The sequence below is a fragment of the Schistocerca cancellata genome, chromosome 5, assembly GCF_023864275.1.
Source record: "Schistocerca cancellata isolate TAMUIC-IGC-003103 chromosome 5, iqSchCanc2.1, whole genome shotgun sequence".
NCBI lineage: Eukaryota > Metazoa > Arthropoda > Insecta > Orthoptera > Acrididae > Schistocerca > Schistocerca cancellata.
Window position 1 is genome coordinate 141,883,962 of NC_064630.1, and position 19,943 is coordinate 141,903,904.

Here is a 19,943-nt window from a genome sequence, read left to right on the forward strand (position 1 = left end):
AAGTCACCCCCTATTACAACGGCGTGATCAGGAAAATTACTAATGATATTCTGCAAGTTGTGTGTGAAGCGCTCTACAACTTCAGATCCAGACCCAGGTGGTCTATAAAAGCATCCTATCACCATTTTCGGCCGTTCTTTGACACCTAATTTTACCCAGATTAGCTCATATTTAGAATCCGTGAAAACCACGCTAGATTTTTATCGAATTTTTTACTGCAATAACACTGCAACTATACTCACAAGGCTACCATGGGAAATTATTTCAGGTTATGTTTGAAACTTCCTTTGCTACCTGTCAGACTGTTTAAGGTATTGGGAAAAATATCAAAAATTTGTGTGTGGCATATTGAACTACTTTCTAAGTAACTGTGACAACTATTCGGGTGAATCACATTTTTGCTACACCAGGTCGCTGGTCAAAAAATAGTTCAAATGGCTCTAAGCTCTATGGGACTTAACATCTGAGGTCGTCAGCCCCATAGAACTTAGAACTACTTAAACCTAATTAACCTAAGGACATCACACACATCCATGCCCGAGGCAGGATTCGAACCTGCAACCATAGCAGCAGTGAGGTCACTGGCCGTCTCCACAAATCCCATCCTCGAGGTGAACGGCGCCTCGAAACGTGCAGCTCGCAGGGGACGCAGACTGTTCAAATGTTCAAATGTGTGTGAAATCTTAAGGGACTTAAGTGCTAAGGTCGTAAGTCCCTAAACTTACATACTACTTAACCTAAATTTTCCTAAGGACAAACACACACACCCATGCCCGAGGGAGGACTCGAACCCCCCCAGGGACCAGCCGGACGCAGACTGGTAGGAGCAGTATTATACTATGGGAGACATTCTCCTGCACTTCCACGAGACCTGCGGTAGTAATCGAAAACAAGCTGACAGCCGCGAATCACCTTTCATCTTTCAGCAGTATTTATTTATATTATTTAGCGTATGGCTCATAACATCACAGTAAAAATTGCAGAAACAACACGATTTAAAAAAAATCACATATGTATAAAGAGAGCAATAAATAACAGTTTGTATATAAGGACACCGCCAATTGTAAATTTACACTCACAGAAGAGCAATCACAAGCAGACGTCCAGCTTAGATAGTAAATAGTCGATTGCCTCTTGGGTCGCCATTAGGAAATCCTGTGGGTCACCCTCGTATGCCCTTAATGGGAATTCCTGCACGATGTGTTTGACCGTCTGTCTCTCAGCACCACAGTCGCAAGCGACCGAAGGAAGTTTACCCCATCTGTGTAAGGGGTCGGCGCATCTGCCACAGTTGGTTCTGATGCGATTAAGAGGTGACCAAACTTTGCGAGGGCAATCAAATCCTTTTGGTTTACTAAAGATGAATGGCATACTGTGGCAGTTTACTGCTGTTCTGCTCTCCCATTCCTCTTTCCATCGGTCATTTATTTTAAAGTTGGTTTGGTGCAGAGCCTGTGCGGTCTTTAGTGGAGGATGCCTAGACCGGAGTCGGCTTCCTTGGATGTCGTGAGTATCTTCATGGATTTGTAATTGAGGGTTGGTCATGATTTTTTGGAATTCTCTAACCAGAGCGTGTTCACGGCGCAAGTTAGGAGGGACTATGTTACTGAGAACGGGCAGCCACACTGTAGGAGTTGGCCTGATTGTGCCTGATATAATACGCATTGTTGCATTAAGTTGGCTATCTACCATGTGTGTGTGTGTGTTTGCTGTTGAGTAACACTGGGGCACAGTATTCTGCCACTGGATGCACCAAGCCAAGTGCGGAAGTTCTTAAGGTAGATGCTGTGGAGCCCCAAGTGGTGCCACAGAGCTTCTGCAATATGTTGTTGCGTGTTTTAAGTTTCACTGAAGTTTTCGTCAGGTGTTCTTTGAATGTTAGTGTCCTATCTAGGGTAACCCCAAGGTACTTTGGGTGTTTGTTGTGATTTAGTTATTTCCCGTCTAGATAGACTTGTAGTTCTCTGTTGGCCATTTTGTTGTTCAAATGGAAGGCAGATACTTCCGTCTTTGTAGCACTAGGTTGTAGCCTCCATTTTTTAAAGTATTCGCTGAGAATCCCTAGGTCACTCGTAGGGATATCTTCGGCAGTTTCTATATTTCTGTGGGCTGTTTTCAGCAATATAATTGTCCGTGTCTTGGAGCCAGAAGCGTGCTACAGTGGTTTGCTAGCATTATAGTGAACTCAGGCTGATATCTGGGCGACCAAATTCAACTGATGTAAATCCTATACATCTGATTTGGGTCGCAATCTTGCGCCATCACTGCGTACTCAGATCAGCGGCTCGTTATTTATATAACATATGCGTAGACATGTAATCCCGCATACCTCCACAAATCTACCAACTAACTGTAGGATTCCTGATACATAGAATCAGTGGCGTATTTAGTTCCAAAGATATACAGACAAGCTATTAAGCAGGTGGTCATAATGCCTTGGCTCATCATATATACTGAAATCAATGGCCATTTAGGATAGGGTACGACTGTACCCTCGCAACCTAAGATTTTTATAACTTTCAACCATCCCACAAACCGAATTACTTACACTTATGTACCAATCACACACATTTTTGGTCAATAAAATCATGGTCACGCAATTAGTAACTGCTCAACTAACTATGAAATGACCTTCTCCGGGCGTATGGGAATTGATAACCGCAAAACTACTTGAAACAATTATGTTACTTAAAAATCTGCATACACCAATTCCAAGCATTTAAATTAAATTCATGGGATCTGAAAAGCATATAGTTCAATAGACCATGAGGCCTCTGTCGGTTAGTGGGTCGATGGCGTATGTACTCACAGTGGACTGACTCCAAGTGCATATTGAATTGTGCACACGCAGTTCTCTTCCACTGTGTGGCGTTCATTGATTAATTCTAACACACGTCACTGCCTACAATGAACACCATCTCGTTACATGGTTGCCGTCGTGTAATTCCAGCCATCAATGGCATGGAGATGATTACTGGATATGTGCTCACCATCTAGTACTTCCAACTCTCTACACTCGCATTTCCTCAACTTATGACGTGGCTCAGGCACGTTACATTTTCCTTGCTTTCATGACAGTGCAAATGCGTTATATACCGCTCGGAGACACAGGCCCTAATACTGCTCACCAAAACACGTGCTTGGCCATCGAACAAAGTACCTCACGCAAAAAGGAAGAATTCTTGAATTAATATATTGACTTTATAGCAACTTGAATTAACATACGCACTTAAATACTTGAATTATCTGTAACCTGAGGAAAGAAGTGGCTCATGAACTGAACAAGGGACAGCTCTGTATAATTAACACCCAGCCAAACTAAAATATCCTCCCATCAATTACCACAAAATATTTAATTAGTATTCCAACTGAAATGCTTCACATGCTTACAGTGTTGGAGATCGCAACTCACTTCATAGCACTAAACAAAACAGACAAGCTCTGTCGTAACACCAGCGCCTCCTCTCCAGCAGTCCCGGATACGCAATGGCGCAAATCGCCACTTCCTTCCACTTGTGCACAGTGGAGGGGAGGTCTGCCCAATCAGATAAACCAAGTGCGGATGATGGAACCGCGCCATCCAATTTTTGGTTTCTTTTACCAAGCTGCAGATTATCGCACCAGTAAAATTCCGACTTCACCGGTATTGTGGGTATTTTCGCCACATTCCGTCTCAGTAGCAGAATACTCACTCACACAGACCCAAGCCATACAAAAGTTTAAACAGAAATAAATTTTTGCATGAGAACACAGCAAGAAAAAATTAGAAATTGCACACACACATAAGAATAAAACTGAAACACAAACGTCCACCTCTACTCTCAATGCTTAGGGTAGTTCTACACTTACTTTAGATGTCACTGGAAGTTTGACTTCATACAAAGTCAATATTACATTACCTGAAGTAACTAAAAGAGAACATTCAGTACCTCTTTCATAACGTTAAGGTTTTGAGAGTGGTCTAGGGGCGCCGGCACGGTAGCTCAGCGTGTTCGGGCAGAGGGTTAGCTGCCCTCTGTGTGAATGGATCAATAACGAACTTCAAAGGGCGTCTGGGGACGTCAGCCACGAACAATTGCAACGAACTATAATGAACAAAAAAAAGGGAGGGGGGTAGCGTCTTTGATTCATAATCAAAACGTCTTCGGTCCCGGGTTCGATCCCCGCCAATGCCTAAATTTTGATAAATAATCGGCATTGGCGGCCGAAGACTTCCGGCATAAGAAGTGAGCCTCATTCTGCCAACAGTCTTCTCAAAAAGGGCGGAGGAGAGGATAGGGGTTCAGGGCACTCTCTTGTCCTAGGGGTGGGAAATTGCCCCTAAAGGCGGAAGAATCAGCAATGATCAATGACATGAGGATGCAGAAGGCAATGGAAACCACTGCATTAAAGACACGTAACGTGTATCCACAGGACATGTGGCCTGTAATTGTAGAAGTGTCATGATGATCTCTCCATTGACAAAAATTCCGGAATAGTCCCCCATTCGGATATCCGGGAGGGGACTGCCAAGGGGGAGGTTACCATGAGAAAAAGATTGAATAATCAACGAAAGGATAACGTTCTACGAGTCGGGGAGTGGAATGTCAGAGGCTTGAACGTGGTAGGGAAACTAGAAAATCTGAAACGGGAAATGCAAAGGCTCAATCTAGATATAGTAGAGGTCAGTGAAGTGAAGTGGAAGGAAGACAATGATTTCTGGTCAGATGAGTATCGGGTAATATCAACAGCAGCAGAAAATCGTATAACAGGTGTAGGATTCGTTATGAATAGGAAGGTAGGGCAGAGGGTGTGTTACTGTGAACAGTTCAGTGACCGGGTTGTTCTAATCAGAATCGACAGCAGACTAACACCGACAACGATAGTTCAGGTATACATGCCGACGTCGCAACCTGAAGATGAACAGGTAGAGAAAGTGTATGAGGATATTGAAAGGGCAATGCAGTATGTAAAGGGGGACGAAAATCTAATAGTCATGGGCGACTGGAATGCAGTTGCAGGGGAAGGAGTAGAAGAAAACGTTACAGGAGAATATGGGCTTGGGACAAGGATTGAAAGAGGAGAAAGACTAACTGAGTTCTGTAACAAGTTTCAGCTAGTAATAGCGAATACCCTGTTCAAGAATCACAAGAGGAGCAGGTGTACTTGGAAAATGCCGGGAGATACGGGAAGATTTCAATTAGATTACATCATGGTCAGACAGGGATTCCGAAATCAGATACTGGATTGTAAGGCGTACCCAGGAGCAGATATAGACTCAGATCACAATATAGTAGTGATGAAGAGTAGGCTGAAGTTCAAGACATTAGTCAGGAAGAATCAATACGCAAAGAAGTGGGATACGGAAGTACTAAGGACTGACGAGATACGTTTGAAGATCTCTAACGCTATAGATACAGCAATAAGGAATAGCGCAGTAGGCAGTACAGTTGAAGAGGAATGGACATCTCTAAAAAGGGCCATCACAGAAGTTGGGAAGGAAAACATAGGTACAAAGAAGGTAGCTGCGAAGAAACCATGGGTAACAGAAGAAATACTTCAGTTGATTGATGAAAGGAGGAAGTACAAACATGTTCCGGGAAAATCAGGAATACAGAAATACAAGTCGCTGAGGAATGAAATAAATAGGAAGTGCAGGGAAGCAAAGACGAAATGGCTGCAGGAAAAATGTGAAGACATCGAAAAAGACGTGATTGTCGGAAGGACAGACTCAGCATACAGGAAAGTCAAAACAACGTTTGGTGACATTAAAAGCAAAGGTGGTAACATTAAGAGTGCAACGGTAATTCCACTGTTAAATGCAGAGGAGAGAGCAGATAGGTGGTTCAAATGGTTCAAATGGCTCTGAGCACTATGGGACTCAACTGCCGTGGCCATAAGTCCCCTAGAACTTAGAACTACTTCAACCTAACTAACCTAAGGACAGCACACAACACCCAGCCATCACGAGGCAGAGAAAATTCCTGACCCCGCCGGGAATCTAACCCGGGAACCCGGGCATGGGAAGCGAGAACGCTACCGCACGACCACGAGATGCGGGCAGCAGATAGGTGGAAAGAATACATTGAAAGCCTCTATGAGGGTGAAGATTTGTCTGATGTGATAGAAGAAGAAAGAGGAGTCGATTTAGAAGAGATAGGGGATTCAGTATTAGAATCGGAATTTAAAGGAGCTTTGGAGGACTTATGGTCAAATAAGGCAGAAGGGATAGATAACATTCCATCAGAATTTCTAAAATCATTGGAGAAAGTGGCAACAAAACGACTATTCACGTTGGTGTGTAGAATATATGAGTCTGGCCATATACCAACTGACTTCCGGAAAAGCATCATACACACATATCCGAAGACGGCAAGAGCTGACAAGTGCGAGAATCATCGCAGAATCAGCTTAACAGCTCATGCATCGAAGCTGCTTACAAGAATAATACACTCCTGGAAATTGAAATAAGAACACCGTGAATTCATTGTCCCAGGAAGGGGAAACTTTATTGACACATTCCTGGGGTCAGATACATCACATGATCACACTGACAGAACCACAGGCATATAGACACAGGCAACAGAGCATGCACAATGTCGGAACTAGTACAGTGTATATCCACCTTTCGCAGCAATGCAGGCTGCTATTCTCCCATGGAGACGATCGTAGAGATGCTGGATGTAGTCCTGTGGAACGGCTTGCCATGCCATTTCCACCTGGCGCCTCAGTTGGACCAGCATTCGTGCTGGACGTGCAGACCGCGTGAGACGACGCTTCATCCAGTCCCAAACATGCTCAATGGGGGACAGATCCGGAGATCTTGCTGGCCAGGGTAGTTGACTTACACCATCTAGAGCACGTTGGGTGGCACGAGATACATGCGGACATGCATTGTCCTGTTGGAACAGCAAGATCCCTTGCCGGTCTAGGAATGGTAGAACGATGGGTTCGATGACGGTTTGGATGTACCGTGCACTATTCAGTGTCCCCTCGACGATCACCAGTGGTGTACGGCCAGTGTAGGAGATCGCTCCCCACACCATGATGCCGGGTGTTGGCCCTGTGTGCCTTGGTCGTATGCAGTCCTGATTGTGGCGCTCACCTGCACGGCGCCAAACACGCATACGACCATCATTGGCACCAAGGCAGAAGCGACTCTCATCGCTGAAGACGACACGTCTCCATTCGTCCCTCCATTCACGCCTGTCGCGACACCACTGGTGGCGGGCTGGACGATGTTGGGGCGTGAGCGGAAGACGGCCTAATGGTGTGCGGGATCGTAGCCCAGCTTCATGGAGACGGTTGCGAATGGTCCTCGCCGATACCCCAGGAGCAACAGTGTCCCTAATTTGCTGGGAAGTGGCGGTGCGGTCCCCTACGGCACTGCGTAGCATCCTTCGGTCTTGGCGTGCATCCGTGCGTCGCTGCGGTCCGGTCCCAGGTCGACGGGCACGTGCACCTTCCGCCGACCACTGGCGACAACATCGATGTACTGTGGAGACCTCACGCCCCACGTGTTGAGCAATTCGGCGGTACGTCCACCCGGCCTCCCGCATGCCCACTATACGCCCTCGCTCAAAGTCCGTCAACTGCACATTCGGTTCACGTCCACGCTGTCGCGGCATGCTACCAGTGTTAAGGACTGCGATGGAGCTCCGTATGCCACGGCAAACTGTCTGACACTGACGGCGGCGGTGCACAAATGCTGCGCAGCTAGCGCCATTCGACGGCCAACACCGTGGTTCCTGGTGTGTCCGCTGTGCCGTGCGTGTGATCATTGCTTGTACAGCCCTCTCGCAGTGTCCGGAGCAAGTATGGTGGGTCTCACACACCTGTGTCAATGTGTTCTTTTTTCCATTTCCAGGAGTGTATATAGAAGAATGGAAAAGAAAATTGAGAATGCGCTAGGTGACGATCAGTTTGGCTTTAAGAAAAGTGAAGGGACGAGAGAGGCAATTCTGACGTTACGGCTAATAATGGAAGCAAGGCTAAAGAAAAATCAAGACACTTTCGTAGGCTTTGTTGACCTGAAAAAAGCGTTCGACAATATAAAATGGTGCAAGCTGTTCGAGATTCTGAAAAGAGTAGGGGTAAGCTATAGGGAGAGACGGGTCATATACAATATGTACAACAACCAAGAGGGATTAATAAGAGTGGGAGATCAAGAACGACGTGCTCGTATTAAGAAGGGTGTAAGACAAGGCTGTGGCCTTTCGCCCCTACTCTTCAATCTGTACATCGAGGAAGCAATGATGGAAATAAAAGAAAGGTTCAGGAGTGGAATTAAAATACTAGTTGAAAGGATATCAGTGATACGATTCGCTGATGACATTGCTATCCTGAGTGAAAGTGAAGAAGAATTAAATGATCTGCTCAACGGAATGAACAGTCTAATGAGTACACAGTATGGTTTGAGAGTAAATCGAAGAAAGACGAAGGTAATGAGAAGTAGTAGAAATGAGAACATCGAGAAACTTAACATGAGGATTGATGGTCGCGAAGCCAATGAAGTTAAAGAATACTGTTACCTAGGCAGTAAAATAACCAATGACGGACGGCGCAAGGAGGACATCAAAAGCAGACTCGCTATGGCAAAAAATGCATTTCTGGCCAAGAGAAGTCTACTAATATCAAATACCGGCCTTAATTTGAGGAAGAAATTTCTGAGGATGTACGTCTGGAATACAGCATTGTATGGTAGTGAAACATGGACTGTGGGAAAACCGGAACAGAAAAGAATCGAAGCATTTGAGATGTGGTGCTATAGACGAATGTTGAAAATTAGGTGGACTGTTAAGGTAAGGAATGAGGAGGTTCTACGCAGAATCGGAGAGGAAAGGAATATGTGGAAAACACTGATAAGGAGAAGGGACAGGATGATAGGACATCTGCTAAGACATGAGGGAATGACTTTCATGGTTCTAGAGGGAGCTGTAGAGGGCAAAAACTGTAGAGGAAGACAGAGATTGGAATACGTCAAGCAAATAATTGAGGACGTAGGTTGCAAGTGCTACTCTGAGATGAAGAGGTTAGCACAGGAAAGGAATTCGTGGCGGGCCGCATCAAACCGGTCAGTAGACTGATGACCAAATAACAAAAAAAAAAAAAAAAAAAAATGCTCTTAGAAGACCTGATGATATATTGCTTCTTCTGACATATTTGGCGGTAAATTCGAGCTCGCAAGGAGACTTATCAACAATCGTTCTTCCCGGGATAATTCGAGACTGCAATAGGAATGGAGGGAGGTTATAATGGTACATAATGTACCCTCCATCACTGTTATTTCAGAAAAAACGTAACGCAAGGCGGGCGAAGCACAAATGAGCGAATGGAAAGAGAGAGTTCTTCGGGAAAGTAAGTCTATTAGTATCAAACAAAGACCTTAATTCGAGAAATAAATTTATAAGAATATATGACAGGAGCACAACATTGCAGGGAAATGATGAATTGACTATGAGAAAACCGAATCTTTTAAGCTTAAAATAAAGTGGCTAATAGGATAAGTAATCATCAGATTCAGCGAAATGAGCAACATCTGACAAATACTTACAAGTAGAAGGGACTGGATAACACGAAAATACTGATACACCCCGTGGCCTGGGGGTAACATCTTCGATTAGTGATTAAAAACAACCTAGGTCACGAGTTCGAAGCCGGCCACAGCACTGGCGGCCGCAGACTAGTCGGCTCTGCGCCGTGGTAACGTGCTGAACAGCCCCGCACGCTGGCCAGCGCTCCACTCTCGGAATAGTTTACTTCCGCGTCATGGTATTTGTGTACATAGAGTCCACTTATAACACACCACATGGTGCGCTGTTACCGCCTTCCAACGATCAAACCAACGCTTCAGGCCGAACTTCCACCACCAAGAACATTTAAAGTTGAACAGTTCATAATACAGGATCTGTGTTCGAAACCCTTGGAGGCGATCGGAATACATTTTTCCATCACAAGAAGTGTTGTACACATCAAGATGTCGACGGAGGCGCTATGCGGTGAAGTTGTCCAACGACATGCCCCAGTACTAAAATTTTAATACTCTGATCGTCATGTAAATGCAGCGACAATGTACCATGCGGGATTCGGTCTCCAAACCTTACGGGTGTTTGACCTCCCATTCGAAGTGCTTCAAGAAGACGTCATTGCTGCTTTCCAACCATATGGCAACGTCTTGGGTCACCGAGCGTAGAAATGGCAAATATTTACGACCTACCCAGTGTTAAATGGCATCCAAATTGAGTTGCGGAAACACGTTCCATCAACTTGATTGGCGGTGATCAGGCCATCGTTACGTACGATGGCCAGCCACGAACGTGAGTACGACGTGGCCAGCAAGGCCATGTCGGATCCTAATGTTTACACCGACGTTTGATACAGACACACTGGCTGAAGTGACGGTGGCATCGATGCACGCGTCGCTACCCGTCACCTACGCGAAGGTAGCACAGAACCCTGCCGCGCTACCCCAGGATACGCCTGAAGCCTCGCCAACGCCATCCACCGCATCACAACACGACCACAAGATCAGCATGGCGACACCTACAGTGCTCGCACCGGGACTAACCAATCTCAGGACCGTGACGGACGACCCTGGTCGAACCATGGAGGTCAAACTAGATGTCTTCCTTACTTCTACCTTTATCCAGACGCGTATAGCTTAGGATGATGGGCGACCACATTCTGATTCGGAACAACACATTAGGAAATAGCAGTCGCACAGGAAGCGCAAAAAACACAGACGAATACTCTCTGACGACGCCCTCCTTCAGATGGCCTCGTGAGATGAAGACCAGATGTCTGATGGTGACCTCCCATACTGCATCCATTCACACGGTGCGACCACTCCTGACGCCCCTCCTGTGACGGATCCTCTCTCAATCCAGACCATGTACTCGATGTTGCCAGTACATGAGGATGACAGATCTCTCACAGCTTTAGTTGCAGCGTCTGCTGTCTCTGATCCAACAATAAACGACTGTCACATGTCTTCAGCGTCAGTATCCTGGGCCAATGATGTTGAAGAAGAAGCAGATCAGCCCAACTACATGTCCAAACGGGAGCACCCCATGGAGCTGTCTGGGCTGGCGCCCTGTCAGTAATCATGGCCACTGCAGCAGATCCGATGGATCTACACCCACAAGGTGCTTCCATCACACATTCTGCATCGACTGCAAGGGGTCAACTGCAAGGGGTCAACACAACCATATCGTGTCGCCACAATGCATCTTACCACCATCAGGTCCCCTCACAAACTGGCCATGCTCCAGGACACCATCTACCCTGTGGATGTCGGTATTAAACTCCTGCAGGAACTGTTCGTCAGTGATTTCCAAGTGCCCACCGGATACACAACCCATGGTTCTCATGCCTCGACACTGGTAGCGGATTCGCCATCCTTCTATTGGGCTGGGCTCTCGGCAGAGGATGTCGCACACCTCCCCACCACACAGGGTATGGCCCTCACCCTATTCAGTGTGCGTATCATTAAGGTCTATGCACCATGTAGCTCTAGCCACCGTCATGACCGACATAAATTCCCCGTTAAGGACACAACACTCTTCACAGACCCACAACATGACTTGGTGTTCTGTGAGGACCTCAACTTGCACAAGGGCCCGCTAACCAACACCGGCAGCATTCACCTGGTGTGTCTCTGTCGGTGGTCATCAATCTCCTGCAGCTCATTGACACCTGGACGAAGCTCTACAGAACACAACTGGGTTACACATTTTACACCGCTCATTCGCCGAACCGCACCCGCCATGCACATCTTCGACGTCATTCTCGTCCGACACCATGTGTGGCGCAGTTGTGGTCTATGGGAATTCGGTGTCACCCAGAAGTCAAGGAATGGCGATCCAATATCTTGCACTTTTATTATTCCATTCTTCATGACTGTGCAAGGATTCCGTTTTAGCCAGTCAGGCGGATAGTGGAATACCAAACGAAGGGGAAGATTTCCTTGACCATGGGCTGTCATCTGGAAGGCACTGTTGTCCGATCTCGGATCTCTAATCGCATACCTCAAAAACATCTGTCGATGTACCACCTCCTCCAGGAAAGACAACGATGACGCAGGGCTCTGATCCACATCATCACTGATGCAGAAGGATACCGTCATGAGACCCAGCAACCATGTATTATGCTGTCCACAATTACTTTGCCGCAATATAGGCAGCTGTATCGCATTCCGCAGAACTGCTCACAGAGGTCGCACGACTTACTATGGGGGCTCTCCTGGTGGAGGTAGCACAGGAACTACAGAAATATGTGTCCACAGATGAAGCACTTGATGCTATCAAGCTGGGATCTGATAACAGCTCCCCTGGGCCTAAAGTTATCCCCACCGAAGAAGGTGTAACTCTTTGTTGGCTTCTGCATGGGCAACCATTGCACGCGAGCTGATTCCCAGATGATAGTGATCCATTAAGATTCCTTGATGGCATCATTACACCCATTCACAAACTGCGTGGGGGAACGAGAGTCCATGATTATCGAAGAGTCGCAATGCTGAGCAGCAATATGAAAATATTTACACAGCTGCTGACTCAAGAAGGTCGCATGTTACGTCACCTCCTGCAACCAAACTCCCCTAGGAGTGGACAACAATATTATTACGTCCCTTTGCGATTACCGTGACCATGTATCATTTGCTTGTCTCCCGTGACCATGTGGCATTTGCTTTTCTCCCTGGAGCTTTGGCATCGCTGGACTTTAGCCAGGCCTTCGACCATGTAGACCCCTCATATTTGCGGACAGTTTTTCAGCATATGGGTTTCCCCAGCGGTTTTGTCACGGTAATTCTGCGCCTTTTGTGCGGCACGACCACCAGAATCATAGCACGATCTGCCCGGCAACGCTGCCCCCCTTCCACGATTTCATATGCTATCGCTATGGAACCTTGTAGTGGGACGCGAAATTGAAGCGTCACCCATCCACCAGTGTCAGACCAGTTTGCAGGTGAATATAAGTTTAATTTAGTTTTGTTTATGTATTTATGTAATATTTGTAATGGTTGTGAATTGTCTAAAGTTTTTGTATTTATTTTTTATGTTTCATGTACGAAGAGGGCGGCGCAACGAACGGAGACAGCATCTTCGCTGCCGGGACCAGAGAGAAGATTGCTGGTCACTATACGTCACGAGTCGACAGCCAAAGAGCAACAGAAGATTCTGAAACTGAGTTGTTGCGTCGTGCTTCTAAAAATTGAAAATGAATGATTTGTAATGTTTTGTAGAACAATGATATCATAGGAAGTTTAATCTTATTGAAAATGTTAGTCTTGTCTTGTCAAGGCTCAGGTTCACGTCTGTATGTAGGAAGACAATAAACTAGTGGATGCTACTAAAGTTGAAATACATGTTCCGAGGATTTATTTATGAAGAATTATGTGAATGAATTAATAATATATTTGACAAGATTATTGAATTTTGACAGCGTTCATCGCGACTTTGAATCTCAAAAGTTTATTCAATGTGGTTCTAATATCGATTAAATCAGATGAAGTGTATCAATATAATTTCTGAGGAGAAACAAACGACATCTAAAATTGAAAACGTTTACGCAAACCAATTGGCCCGAGTGACGTAATTCTGTGCATACGACTCAAATGATGTTTTACAGTTTCGTTCAAGAACCATTCTGAGACAATTTAAAAAGAATATAAATAATTTTGAAGTGGGTTGTAACTGACGTAGGTGACGAAGTCTACACATGGTCATATGTCGAAAGAAAATCATTTATAAGAAACTTACGTCGTTACACTACACCGTGGCGACCGTGACAGGACTTGTGTGCAACTAACGCACAGAGGTACGAAACAATTAAAACATCAAGAGTTCTTCGGAAGTCAACGCGAGTCTTGGTGGAGCCTTCACCAGCCAGCGGCGACTTCGCGGGTGTGGGCAGTTGACCGAGCACAGCCAAGCAGTACGGTCACGCAGTTATTCCACGAGAAGGCGCATCTGTTGGGCAGCAGCTGAACGCTGCAAACCCCAAAAACCTTTTTTCCCCCTAAACTAACAGGCCCAGTACGTCAGCTGGGGGCGTTCCTCCGGCTGGTATTAGAGGTGTTGCTGAGGGTTTCGCCTGTCGACGGTGGGGCCGGGCGTGGTTGCAGCCAGTGACGTCTCCAGTGTTCGACTCGGCGTCTTGCCGGTTGCGGAAGCGGGGTCACAGCATCTCAGCGGCTGCATGGATGGCTGTTACTACTGCAGCCCATAGCAGCACACTGATCATCGAGAACTACAAACTAAAATATTAGTGTCCGGTGAGTCGGTTTTAAGTTGGAGGTGGAGTGTTGTACAAAGGGAGTGTGCTTTTACAGGATCGTTGATTACAAGTCTGCGTGTGTAACTAGTTAATATCTTACAATAATGTCGGGAAGTGAAATGTCAGACGAAGAGCAATCTGTGTCCGACAGAAGCATGAGATCCCTTTTTAGGGCGATCGCTAAATTAAAACAATCTAACGGGGATTTTTTAGCTGAATTAAAACAGTCTAACGAAGAATCTGCTGCTAGATTAAAAGAGGAACTTAAAGGGGAGCTAACAAAATCAACAGACAGGTTACAGGAACATCTTAATGAAACCAGTCGAGAATTAAGCAATAAAATAGAGGCTTCTAAAGTTTAAATGCAGGGAAAACTAGTAGGACTTAGTAATAAGATTGCTGATAATTGTAGAAGGTTAGAAGAACATATCCAGGAATTGCGTGAGGAAAAAGCTCGCATGCGAAATGATATTACTGACTTAACCAAGAGACTAGATAATGTCAATGTCTTAGTTGTAAATGAAATAGAGAAAAATAACGATAAGTTACGAGACGAATTTTCTATGCAAACAGAAACTGTCCATAGGGAATTATTAGAATGTACTAAAGAGGTTTCTACCAAACCTGTAGAGATTTCTTCAATAGAAAATGTAGAATTAGAGACATTAACTCATCGAGTAGAAAAAGATCATGCTGATATAGAAAACATGAAATTTTTAATTACCGAAATATGCAGTAACCTTGAGACTTCCAAAGATAATAACAATGACGAAGGTACAGAGCGTTCACATCGTGAACACGGTAAAGAATCGATATTGGCTAATCGCGTATCCAATACAGAAATGCGAATACAGGAAATTACAAAACGGTTATCGGAATTAGATAATAATGAAAACATTTCAAGTAGTAGAAGTAATAACGTAATCAGAGACAACAGTCGCATCGTGTTTGCTAGCTCGGACGACAACAATATAAATAAAGAAATCGCGGCAAGCAAATCCGACACAACTCCGTCTCTGCAATCTAAACAAAATCCAACTATGTCTCTCGCAGAATGTTGGGATGATATAACGACCAATTCAAACATAGCAAGTCGATTTCCTGTATTCAAACCAGGAGGCGAACTTCACCCTATAATCTTTATAAAAGCGTTTGAAATTGCATTATCTCCTAAATGGAGTAATGAAAAACGGATTCAATTTGTAATAGGACATTTAGAAGCAGAAGCTGTGGAATGAGCAGTACTGCATAGAACTGAATTTAGGGAATGGGATGATTTTGTTAAGCAGTTTAAACAAAATTATTGGTCAAGAGGAAAACAACAACACTTAACTTTAGAGTTGTTAGACCCTCCTCCATATTCTAAACGGTGGGGAGGTTATAGGAATTATTTCAAATGGCATTTAAACCGTGCTAAGTTAATTGAAGAACAAATTATTGAAAGTCACCTAATACGAGTCCTAATTAGTAAGTTGCCGTATTATGTAAAGGAAAGAAAAATGTTATTCTACGAATTATCCATCCGAACGGGAAAAGGAGATCGTGTATTAGTACGATCTCATCCTAAAAGTTCGAAGATCAATAAGGAATGTAGAAAATTCTTCTTTATCTTTGAAGGTCCATATGTTGTGCATAAGATTGTACATCCCAAAGCGTTACTTCTTATGGAACCTTCATCAGGTGTAATTAAAGGATTATATAGTGTCGATCAAATGAAACCCTTCATTCCTAAATAAGTTAATATTTAGTATATGTTACATACGGAAGAGCGTTCATAGTTTATTCATGTGAAGTTTTTCGTGATAGTTACGTGTTATTTTAAAGAAGTGATAGGAAGTTAAACAAGTGTTTTACAATAATATACCGGTACTTCAAAAAGGAGAAAGATAACTAAAACGGGATTTATATGGAAGAAATTTTGTTATTAGGTCAGAAGGAATTTTGTATATTTTATATTTACTCGGATAGTAGGAACAAAAGGGGATGGTTAATGATTTTAGGGACCATGGGCGTCCAGAGCTATATGGCTCACGAGAACATAGCAGAGTGCCTTTAATAGAGATTTGTAATAGTGTTAATGTAGAACACACCAAACGAGGCTCTCTCGCTTGTTTCTCCTAAATAAATTGCCATTACCCAACAGGGTGTCCGAAGGTAAAGAAAGCCATGCCGTGATTCTAAAGAAAGTTATGCTTGATTTCTTCTTTACCTCAGGCATAAATAGGGCATTAGGGAAAAGAATGACGTAAAGTAAATAGTACTATTAGTTATTGTGGGAAACTTATTAGTAATATACATTTTTGGAAAGAATAACTCTAGTAAATGAATAAAACTGGAACTAATCTATCACAATTTGAACGCTCTGTCCTAATGTAACAACGTTAAAGAACGTACTAAATTAGTATTTACTAGCAACTATTAAATGGAAAGGAGTAATCTCCATGTATTCGGTTAGGAGTTACCATAATAGCACAATTAAGAGTAAATGACAAATAGTCACAACAATATCGTAGTAAAAGGATTAAATATATCTAAGAGCAAGGACTCTAGATTACGTAAAATGTGAGGAAAATGTATTAACAGTTAAATATTGTATATAGGAAAAGTTTTATTTTCGGTTAAAACCTGACAAACTGAGCTTGTGGGTGGGGTATGTAGTGGGACGCGAAATTGAAGCGTCACCCATCCACCAGTGTCAGACCAGTTTGCAGGTGAATATAAGTTTAATTAGTTTTTTTATGTATTTTTGTAATATTTGTAATGGTTGTGAATTGTCTAAAGTTTTTGTATTTATTTTTTATGTTTCATGTACGAAGAGGGCGGCGCAACGAACGGAGACAGCATCTTCGCTGCCGGGACCAGAGAGAAAATTGCTGGCCACTATACGTCGCGGGTCGACAGTCAAAGAGCAACAGAAGATTCTGAAACCGAGTTGTTGCGTCGTGCTTCTAAAAATTGAAAATGAATAATTTGTAATGTTTTGTACAACAATGATATCATAGGAAGTTTAATCGTATTGAAAATGTTAGTCATATCTTGTCAAGGCTCAGGTTCACGTCAGTATGTAGGAAGATAATAAACTAGTGGATGCTACTAAAGTTGAAATACGTGTTCCGAGGATTTATTTATGAAGAATTATGTGAATGAATTAATAATATATTTGACAAGATTATTGAATTTTGACAGCGTCCTTCGCGACTTTGAATCTCAAAAGTTTATTCAATGTGGTTCTAATATCCATTAAATCAGATAAAGTGTATCAATATAATTTCTGAGGAGAAACAAACGACATCTAAAATTGAGAACGTTTACGCCAACCAATTGGCCCGAGTGACGTAATTCTGTGCATACGACTCAAATGATGTTTTACAGTTTCGTTCAAGAACCATTCTGAGACAATTTAAAAAGAATATAAATAATTTTGAAGTGGGTTGTAACTGACGTAGGTGACGAAGTCTACACATGGTCATATGTCGAAAGAAAATCATTTATAAGAAACTTACGTCGTTACACTACAACCTCTGCTCCAGGGACTGCGCCAGCGTTTGCAAGGTATGTCGTTACAGGGGCACTGTTCCTGTTGCATGGCCTATGCAGACGAACTAGTCCTTATTCGGCGCAGTGAGGATGAAGTTCGAGCAGCATCGGGTAATTCCCTCAACGTATCCAAATCCAATGGTAAGGGCCTCCAGGAGAGATGCATCGTTCAGCGGCTCAGCGGCAATTAACGGTAGGCGTTTGCGCCAAAACATCAAAGATATCCCTGCAGATCACCAGCTGTGAGTCCTTGTCATTATCCAATGTGCCGAATATGTGAACAGCTCTCATACCTCCATATACCAATCGTGGCTCAGGAACTACTGGTCCTTACTCTACTGGCTCGACATCTGTTAATGGCATTGGGCTCCTTCGTCAACTCAGGGATGTTATTCAAAGTGCAGTATGATTCACTTGCACTCCCACAGGACCGTGGTGGGGTGGGACTAATATGTGTGCCGACCAGAGCCACAGAGCTGTACACAGCTCCCAACTCAGACTCTGATATCCTTGCCCCCAGAGCCTCAATGGACTCCTGTTCCAAGACTTTGTGCCAGATTTGGTATCGACCATCCCACCCCTCTTTTACCATTTCCGGCGATTGTTCCTGGACTTCAGTTACGTCTACCGGACTTCAGTTATGTCTTTTGGCCCCTCCCACTCAGACGTTTGTTTCAGACGAAAACAGTTTACGAAGTGTTACAAAAGAGCCGCCCAGTCAAACTCATCAAAATTAAGTGTGCGGGGATGCACATATGGAAAGCGGTCCACGCCCCCTTTCTTGAATCCGACGTCCAATCAGAATGGTAAATCACAATAAATGGCAAATAAGGTAACCGACATCGACTGCATTGCATCCATCTAGCGGACTCCCTCTTCAGCGCCTACTGTAGAGTGGACGACACAGACGACCACCGGTTCCACTGTGGTCCAGTGTCTGACGTATGGACACTTGCGCGATATATTTTGGGGTTTCTTACATGCCAAACCAGCGCTCAGATCGACATCCACACACTTTTTACCCCGCCACCAAAACACACTCTGTGAACTGGAACTATGACCCATGATCCGTTATCTTTTAATTCTGGCCACAGTGCTACGATATTGGAATTATCTCAACGAACAACACTGCGTCCTAACACGCAATCCACGGTAACGGCAATACTTCTCCAATTTCTTAGAGAGCACGTTTATTTATCTGTTTCACAGCTAGGACGTCCAAGCCATGACAAGCTGAAAACAGATGTGAATCTACCCGAAACGAACAGAATCGATAACGTAATCTACGCCCACTCAGTGATAAGACACGTTTGCCGTCCTGGCCGATGCAGGACTCGCTACTCAAGGCGCTCATCTTTAAAAATAAAAAAAGATAATAAAATAAAATAAAAAGAAACTAATTATGTTTGATTTTTATGGCTGCCATGCGCTATCCTTCCTTTTATCCTTTCTCGACCACTCATAACTCTAGGATAGTCATACTGGGAACAGGATTAGACAGGGGCCAACGTCTCAAGTGGTGATTTGTCTTTTGTTTATTTAGAGCAAAAGTGGCGGTGGCAATTTTCCTTCCTTTTTTTGGATCCATTTTCTACTCCCCAGGTGAAATACATAAAAAAACTAAATGAAGAGACTTCCCGCATAAGAAGCCACCCTCGTCCTGTCAACGTGCTTGTCAGACAGAGCAGAAGAGTGGACAGAGGTTCAAGGCACTTTCTTTTCCTTGAGGTTGCAAACTGCCCCTAAAGGTGGAGGAACCAGCAATAATCAACGGAATGAGGATGCAGAAGACAATGGAAACCACTACATTAAAGAAAAATATTGTGTATCCACAAGACATGTGGCCTGTGCTTGAAAAACGGTTATGATGATCTCTCCATTTCTGAAAGATACCGGAATAGTCACCCAATTGGATCTCCTGGAGCGGACTTCCAAACGGCAGGTATCCACGTGAAAAAGATTGAATAACTAACGAAAGGATAATATTCCACGGGTCGGGGCGTGGAAAGTCAGAAGCTTCAACGTAGTAGGGAAGCTAGAAAATCTGAAAAGGGAGATGCAAAGGCTCGATCTACGTATTGTAGGGGTCAGTGGAGTGAAATAGGAAAAAAGTGAGAATTTCTGGTCAGGTGATTGTAGCTTAATATCAATAG